At 42.1% G+C, this 9500-nt stretch overlaps 1 long non-coding RNA gene across 1 annotated transcript in view; it reads right to left on the bottom strand.

Moving 5' to 3' along the window:
• LOC124227766 (uncharacterized) overlaps nucleotides 1–9242 on the bottom strand; it is a 99766-nt gene extending 90524 nt beyond the window's left edge. Inside the window, exon 1 of the long non-coding RNA XR_006885548.1 lies at nucleotides 9077–9242. This is a non-coding gene — a long non-coding RNA (uncharacterized LOC124227766). The remainder of the gene's footprint in view (nucleotides 1–9076) is intronic.
• Nucleotides 9243–9500: the final 258 nt, after the last annotated feature.

Here is a 9500-nt window from a genome sequence, read left to right as displayed (position 1 = left end):
TGAATTCCTCTCCTTTTGCAGAAATATTTTCCTAGTAGTTTTAGATGCTATACAGCTCTGATCGTGCTGCTTGCGTAGTACTGATTTAAGCAGAAGCCCCTTTACCCTCTCAGTAAGCAATAATGAGACATCACTATCCACTATACCTACAGCTATAAGATTGAAAAGCTCAGTGTTTCTCTCTTTTCAAGTAAAACCTTGAATATCTGTTCAGTTCAATCTTGTAAACTTGCAGGTCCGTTCTTTGGAAGTGACTGTGCAATACTTCATCTCTAACGTGTTGCTTCCTGTCCTGCCACCATCAGTCCTCATCCTTTACCTCTGCAAGTTACACCGAAGTTCTTCAGGTGGTAGCTGGTAAGATGTGGGCCAGCAAAGGTGTCCTTATGAAAATGTTCTGCTGTATTTTTATTACAAATTTGTCTTTCCAGAAGTGATAAACGTTTCTGACACCCAGTAAATTTAGACACCATAGGATGGTAGCTGGTGAGATGGGAGAAATTAGCACCTGGCCTGGTGTGCTCAGGGAAGTTATGCTCAATGAAGTTTAGAAGCCTGGTGTCCTGGGGAAACATGGTACCCAAAAAGCTCATCACAACTCTGCCACTAAACCAGTTCTGTGACCTGGAGTCACTGAGCCTCTCTGTCACTTGAAATTTACCTCTTCATGAGGGAACGGGACCTGTGACATGATTTCTAGGTCTAAAATCTGTGTTCTGAGGATTGTGTTGGTCAAGCACAGATAGTCGGATGTGATGCTGGGACTTAATCTTGGACAGGGGGACTTTCTTGTACCGTCTTTAACTTTTGGGAACTATTTGCTGTACCTATTTACAGAAAGTGGTGCTATTAATACTAAGATGAAGACTCTGCCAGAAAACACAAAATCCTGAAACACTTTTTTAGTTATATTTATTGTTAACATTTATTACTAAGTGTGAGGTAAGCTCTTCATAAGGAATTGCTGGGTTAAACCTCACACTAACCTCTGGGGTAGGTACTATTACCATATCTACTTTTGGGATGAGGAAAATGGGGAACAGAGTGGTAGGAATGTGCTCAGGGTCACACTAGTAAATAAAGGAGCTGGGGCCAGAATGAATCCAGACCTTGTGTTCTTTACTATTATTCACAGTATCTAAAATTCACAGTGATCTGAATTGCATCTTGTCTGTGAACACCAGGGAATGCACATAGCAATCAGTGTGTTATGCAGGGCTGGGACTGGGACTGACCTAAAATGCCCCTTTATTTACATGAACTTGGGGTTTTGTTTAAATTTCCTTTGTAGTCTTCTAAGATAAAAGCTGTAAGTTCTTGCATGAATCAGAAGAAGAAAATGTCAAAAATGCTTGTGGGGGAAAGGAGAGTATGAAATATAATTAGATGGGTGAAGGAAATGATCAGTTTCAAGCCGCTTTAATCAACTGAATTGCTCTCCATTTGTTGTACAAATAGAATGGCTTGTTCAAAGCCGATACACGCTCCTATCTTTGGGGAGTCATCACTGTGGCTGGCACAGTTCCTGAAGATGTTTTAATAACTCCTCCCTGCCTCCACTCCTCCCATCTCCAATTAGGCAAATCAGACCTGGAGGCCTGAGGACCCCGCCTTTCTGTGACACGTAGTGGCAAGAAAGTTGCGTGTAAGCAAGCAAGCTATGCAAAGAATTTGTAGAGGGCAAAGAAGTTCACGAATGGAACGGCCTCCAAGCTCCCCAAAGTATCTCATTTCCAATCTTCCTTTGTATCAGAGAACATGGTCTGGAAGTACAGCCAGCCAGAGTTAAAAGACAAAGGCCATTTTCCATGAGGGAGGGCCCCTCTCCACTACCGCCCTTCCTCTCATATTCTTACAAGTGATGATTTGCTGGCCCTCTAAGTGTGGAATCTCCCTTGACTCTCCCCTAGACCGCCCTGCCTCACAGCTAACACTGAACTCTCCGACAACCTCCTCTTGTCAGTAATCTATGGACAGGTAGCCAAAAGAAGTGGGTGGAAGAGGACATTCAGGCCGAGGGAGCAGCCTGTGCAAAGGCCAGGAAAAGAGAGAACACGCAAGTAGCTCACAAACACTGAGCAGAGGTTCCCCAACCTGGCTGCCCATTAGAATCACCTGGGAGCTTAGGAAAGTCCCCATGCTCATGCTGCACCCCAGGTTAATGAACAGGACCTCTGGGGTCAGGACACAGATATCCATGATCCCAAGTGCACCCATGGCTGGGAGTGCAAAAAGTGAGCCCACGGAAAGGCCAGGGATGAGGCTGAGAGTAGCGTTGGAAAGTATGTGGAGGAGTACGTGGAGGAGACTCATTAAAGTCCACCTGTAATCAATTTTCTGTTTTTTAATTATGAGAGGAGCATGACCAGATGCTGCAGGTTAATAAGGAATGGGAAGACAACAACGGCGAAGCAGGAAAGACAGTAAAGAGGCTGCTGTAATAGCCAGACAGGAGATGGCAGTGTCCGGCCAGGCCTAATTCCAGATGCAGTAAGGATACAGAGCACACAGAAGGTGGGGTTGAGATAGTGGAGGAAGTGATACTAGAAGAGTCAGGGAGTGTGGACAGTTACATGACCAAAGGGGATGAAGAATGAAGAGTGGGTCATGGCTATCCAAAGCAGCCTCCCAGGCCTCTTCTGCTACTTTTCAAGAAGTGCTATGTGGGACAAGCTGATGAGACCAGCAGCTTCTGGGCCTCTGCACTGTGCTGTCGTCCAGGCTGAAGGAGTCACTCATTCCCCACAGGTGAGTAGACAGAACCAGAAGAGCAGGAGTTACCATCTCCAGGCCAGCAGTGACCTGCACCTACACTTAGGGCCCTGAGCAGGTTCCATCAGCATCATAGAGGCATCTGTAGAATGACCATCTTCTCCAAACCAAAAATTGGAACACATGAGCCAACCAGGAATTTTTATAATATTCAAGTATAATCTCAGAGACATCATTTGGATATCAAAATAGTGAAGATTCTAGGTCCTTTTCACTTTTTATGTGAATATAAAGATTGGATATATAAAATGGGACTATCCCAGAAAATTCTGGAAACATAATCTCCATAATCATACATTGCATGTATTGTCTACTTGGTAGAAAACGTTCACCAAAAATGAGGACATTAGCATAGAAGGAGTAGCAAGTTTTCTCACAAGTAAACTCAGAAGCGGTACTCAATGTAGCCACCCAACTTAATTCAGTTCTACTCTGTGCTCTCTCTGTCACGTTATTTTTAATTATTGATTCAATTTTACAAAGTGAACATGAGCATCAATCTTCTAAAGTCTTTCATAGCTCAAATCTATGCAAAGTTGTTTTGGAGAAGAAAGAGGAACCAAGAAATAAAGGAGTTTCCAGAAATGACAAAATAAAAATAAAATCCTTTATGTCTATAGGAAATAAAGGTAATTTGAATTAGGAAATAGAGCTATGAGGAAGAAACCCAGCCCAATGCTTGCAAATTTAGCTAAGTATTTAGCATTCAATCCACTCTTAGATTCATTTCAGTTAAAGGTACCAATAAATTATAGTGTTGAACAAAGATGCTGAACCGCACAGCGGGTCCCAACCTGGCCGTGTGTGCCTCACACTGTCTGTGGGCTCCTAGCAGCCCCTCCTTTCTGACTCTCAGGTGCAGCTTCTGTCTCATGAACCCCTGGAATAACTAAGTGTTTCTCCACCCTACTGCCCATTAGAATCACCTAGGGAAAAAATTTCCAGAACTATTAGATTGGACTCTAGCATTGGGTCCTTGGCATCAATATTTTTTAAAAACTCCCCAAGTGACTAATGCATTGCCAAAGTTGAGAATTCCTGAATGAGCTAGATGATTTCTATATTCTCTTTAAAAAGTTGGGTTTCTATTTAATGGTGCACTTCTCCCCCAGACTCTCCTTCCAAAGAGAAAATCCAGAATAGCACAAGCTTCCTTTCATTTTCAGCTATGAGAGATACACGTGCATACACCATATATGGAGGTCAAGACCGACGTTACAAAAGGGGAAATGCTTTCAGACTTTAAGCATGACCCTTAGCACCATGATGGTTTGGTTTGTTTTAAGGAGAAATTCCAAATTGCTTCTGAAAGGTATTTGGTGCTTTCAGGTGCACTGAAAGGTCCAGGTGAGCAAGAAGAAAATGAAAATGGACAGAGCCCTTTGCCCGGGTGAGGGCTGTGTGGTGAGCCCAGCGCTCACATGGGAAACTGGCTCGCGGTGGCCGTAGCGTTCCTGTTACTAACCTTTATGCCAGTGGAGTGAGCAGTTTCTCTAAATACAATAGAACCTCTGCCACTTTGAAGATAAGCTCACACAGGCTGCTTAAAACAATAATTCTGTACTTTCTTTCCTGTTTCTAGATTTATTTTAAGTATTAGTATAAAATGTCAGAGCAGCTGATAGCAGCCAGATCAGTTTGTATAAAACTCGACTGCCTGTTTGTAGTATATTACAGCTATATTTGACACCGGAAAGCACTTAATCATGCATGCTATCAGCCCACCACACCCACCTTTGTGAGGACCCTTGGAGGCTATGAGATTTATCACTGTGAACTTGAACTGGATGGACAGCCCTGATGGATAATACAGGCTGCTTCTGAGAAGTTAGGGCTAAAAGTGTACCATCCACAACCCAACGGCCAAGAGAAAGGTCAGGAATTCAAAGCCACCCCCAGGAATGGTCTGAGTGTGTTCCATCTATGCCCTGATTTTATCTCAAGCTGACAAAATTTTATAAGTGTAAATCTGATGACTTTGTAAGAACCTTCCCATGCCCCATTTTGCCTCCAAAATTGCCTGTTCTGAGGGCACCACATTTTCCTCTTTCAGGCCAAGTGGTAAGTGACACTGCTCAAACAGAAAAGGCTAGCATTCATGCGACATTTTTCCAGTTAACCAACCTCCTTTCCTGTGTATCATTTCATTTGCACCTCAGCGCCCTGGGAGGCTGGCACAGTGGGTGAGGGTGGGGGGTTATTCTCTCCATTTTACATAGTGGACGTCTGAGGTTCATAGAGGTAAGGGAGCAGCCCAGGGGGAAGCTGTCCACAGGGGACTCGATACAGAAAACCCATCCCTAAATGCTTCCTCTTAAATTTGAAGCACTTGGGCCATGTGATCTGGTGTCTGCATTTGACTAGAAGTCAAGAAATCTGGATTCCACTCTTGGTTTCAGCGTTCTGTGGTGAATATGTGACCTTATACAAATTACCTCTGCTTCCACCTCTGAAACGGGGATGCCCCCAGATGAGGGTGCATATCTCGGAGGATTGGTGTACGATGGATAGGAAAATACTGTCATCTGGTCATTAAACATTAATAATTTAAACACCTATTTGGAATCATGCTCTGGAGACAGACTGACTGGTCACAGCTCAGCTCTTCCAAGGCACTTAGTAATGCCTCCCAGCTTCAGTTTCCTTGTCTGTAAAAGAGCAGTGTAGAATCTCACAGATTTTTTTCTTTTTATTATGGACATTTTCAAAAATATTTTTAATGGCACAGGGAATAGTAGCATGAACCACCATGTATGCATCACCTAGCCCCAAGCATTTTTTTCTGAATTCCTTGAAACCAAATCCCAAGCATCATGCCATTTCACCCATCTTGACTAATCAGGCTATGTGTTTTCTAACATTACTGCCAGGCCATTGTCACATCTAGCAAAATTAACAATAATTCTTTAAAATCATCTAATATTTAGTCCACAGTCAATTTCCCTGCTTGTCTCAGAGATGTGGTTTTACAATTGGCTTTTTCACTTAGAAGGCAAATAAGGTCCAAATGTTAGATGTGGTTACTATGTGTCTTAAGTCACTTTTATTCTATAACAGTTCCGTCTCTCTCTCTCTTTTTTAAAATCATAACATTATTTGTTGGAGAAACCATATCATTTATCTTGAAGAATGTTCTGCATTCTGGATTAGGCTGATTGCTTCCTTCTAGTGGTATTTAACTTTTTCCCTCCATTTTCCATATTTCATAGGTTTCGTGGTAAGGATTATATGAGTTAATACCTGTAAAACACTTAGCACCTGTACTAGTTTGCTAGGATTGCTATAACAAAGTATCACAAACTGGGTGGCTTAAAAAACAGAAATTTATTGGGGCTGGCCCGGTGGCATAGTGGTTAAGTTTGTGTGCTCCACTCCAGTGACCTGGGGTTTGCAGGTTTGGATCCTTGGTGCCAACCTATGCACCACTCATCAAGCCATGTGGCAGCATCCCACATGGAAGCACTAGAATGACCTACAACTAGGATATACACCTATGCACTGGGGCTTTGCGGGGGGGGGAGAGGAAGATTGGCAACAGATATGAGTTCAGGCCAATCTTCCTCAAAAAAAAGCCCCCCCAGAAATTTATTATCTCACAGTTCTGGAGGCCAGAAGCCCAAGATCAAGGTGTTGGCAGAATTGGTTCCTTCTGAGGGCTGTGAGGGAAAGATCCATTCCAGACCTCTCTCCTTGGCTTGTAGATGGACGTCTTCTACCTGTGTCTTCACGTCATCTTCCCTCTATTCGTGTCTCTATGTCTAAATTGCCCCTTTCTGTAAAGACTCCAGTCAGACTGGATTAGGACCTACCCTAATGACCTCATCTTAACTAATCACATCTGCAATGAGCTTATTTCCAAATAAGGTCACATTCTGAAGCATTCTGAATTAGAACTTCAACGTATGAATTTTGTGGGGACAAAGTTCAACCCTTAACAGCACAATACCTGGCATATTGTAAAATTTATATAAATATTAGCTAAGTTGTCAATCATTCCATCAATAACATGCTATACTGCTACTCATTTAAGGATTAAATGAGTTAATACATGTAGAATATTGAGCACAATTCCTAGCACATAGTAAAATTTCTATAAATATTAGCTATTATGCAGTAACATGTTATAATGTTACTTATTTAGTAATAGTTTTTAATATTAATTTATATTCATGTTACAACGTTACTTCCTTAGTAATTTTTTAATACTCATTTAAATTCATTAGACTCAGTAAGAATGAGCCACAGCCAAATAAATTTTAATAGGTAGGTAGACAGGAATAGGTCTGCAAATCGGGAGCCTAGAGGGAAAGAGTGAGCCTCAGTGGGCACCAGGCCAGCTCAGAGCCCCAGCTCAGGACAGTCACCTCCTGACTTCCCTGTTTCACCAGCTACACCACCCTGGGCAAGTCGCTTCTTCAGACTGAGGTTTCTGTTTCTCTAAAACGATCAAACACTAGATATTCTCCAAGCCCCTTGCACTTCTAAAATTCTAGGTTCCACAAGGAAAAGGATCATGAAGGACATAGCAGGCAACTGTCATTTAAAAATAGCAAGAAAGCTAGTTCACTATATTTGTAGTATCACAAAAAAACCTAATAAAGAATGTTACCAGTTATTAGGCAATAAATCATTCTTAAAATTTACTAGGAAAAATTATTTTAGTAAAAGTAGCCAGGTTGGCATATGTCAGTCTTCTCAGATTACACCATCATCTTCTTCACTTTGGTTTATTCCCATTTTTTATCTATTTCATGGATCATTTTTATTTTCTTTTTATATGTGAACTTCCTTTGCTCTCAGTGTTGTTAGTGGTCCGTTCTTTCTTGTTTTCTAAGCCTCTAACCAATCACTTTCTTTTCCATTTTTTTTATCACTAAATTCTCTTTCTTGACTTGTTTTCTCTTTTATTTCCCTTCTTGGTACATTTTCTTCTTTCTCTTATTCATTTCTCTAAATTATTATTCTCTAAACTGGATGAAAGAGCCAAAGTTTCTTGGTACAAAGATAGAATCACTTACAGCATCTCAATGAGATTTCATCCTGAAAACTCTCTGTGTACCTTTTTCAGATGAGAGCAGTAACACAGGAAGTTGCCCAGCTGGGGATGAAGACACAAGAGCCTACTGCAGAACCACAGCTTCTTAGACCTTTGTACGTGCACAAGCCCTCTGTCTCACCTCCAAGAGAAAGCCATCCATCCCCTGTGGGAATATTTCTCCCGGGGTAACAACTTTACTAGGAAACTCAGCTAAGAGGCACATTAACTGTCCAGCAGCCTATTGGGAAGAGTGGTGGAGGGGGCGATGTTAACTCAGGAGGAGATCGTGTGTGTGGACCAGGAGAAATACAGCCTTTCATGACATTGAGCACTGTGAGAAGAGTGAGAACACGTTTTCAGATCATCAGAAATGATTACCAATTGAAAAGAACGCAGTGTTGCCTTTGCCATAATGAGAGGGGCTGAGAGGGCAGCTACAGCAAGGATGTGGAGAGAAGGAGGGACAGTGAGTCTCCAGCAGCAGGGAGAACAGGGGCCACCCAGACCAGGAGACAGCATCTAGAGGACTGGGGACAGTGGGCTATTGCTCTGGCATCTTCATTTTCTGTTCCCTTCCACCCACTAGGCAGCCTTTGAATCTTGATTTAGCTTCCCTAGTAGACTTTCCTCCTGAAAAGACACAGTTCCCCTTAGAAAAAAATGCATGGCCTTTCTGTCTCAGACCAGTTTCATTTGTTTGCACAGTATAAGCCAGATTTCCCCTAGAACCTGATTATCCTGGGTAAGCTGAAAAGCCAAAGTGATATGACCAGAGCTTGGCAACTCTTCAGATATGAGGGGTAAACGTTGAAGAAAGAGTCAAAGATAACATCAAATTTCTAAGCCAGAGTTCCCAGAAGGATGATCTACCGCATACAGAATAGGAAAAGGTAGAATCTATCAAAGTATTGACCTTCAGGCCTTCCCTCACCACCAACCCTCTATCTTAATATCTTGCGGTGGAGGGTCTGTTGGAAATAGTCTGTAATTTCAGGGGCCATATTTCACTTCCACATTCATTTAATAATAATTATGTAGTAGGTGCTTACCACGTGCAGGACACTGAAATGGATGTTATGAGATTGTACAAGGATGAAAGACTTAGCATATCATCCAAGAAGCACATTAGAGTTGCGTAGGGAATATAAGGCACATGTATAAGTAATGGAAAATGCAAATGTATTTGATGCTGTCAGCTAGAAATAAGAGAAAATTCCAACTTTTAATTTGATTCAAAGAACAAAATAAATGTATTGTCTCACTTACCAAGAAACCTAGAAATACGGTGATTCTGCGATTGGTTAATATAACAGCCTCAGAATGGCATCATGGATGCAGGTTCTGTCCATCTTTCCCCTCTGCTATCTAGGTACGTTGGCCTTGGTCCTCAAGCTTGTCCCCTCACAGACACAAGAGGGCCACAGTTCCAGTCATTACCTATGACACAACAACATTGGGTCAAAGAACAAGGTCCGGGGTTTCCATTTGATATTCTTTCATTTTTATGGGTAGGAAATCTTCCTTGGAGCTTCCCCCTCCCCCTACTTCCTCTATGTCTCACTTGTCAGAATGATGTCACATGATGGTTCTTGTATCAGTCAAAGGCAAAACAAATAATATTAACCTATTAGCTTGGACCAATCAAGGTTCAACACTCTGGATCTGGGAGGGAGCCCTGAATACCAGACAT

This window comes from Equus quagga, chromosome 16 (assembly GCF_021613505.1).
Source record: "Equus quagga isolate Etosha38 chromosome 16, UCLA_HA_Equagga_1.0, whole genome shotgun sequence".
NCBI classification, from domain to species: Eukaryota; Metazoa; Chordata; class Mammalia; order Perissodactyla; family Equidae; genus Equus; species Equus quagga.
This window is presented reverse-complemented; position numbering and strand designations above follow the sequence as displayed.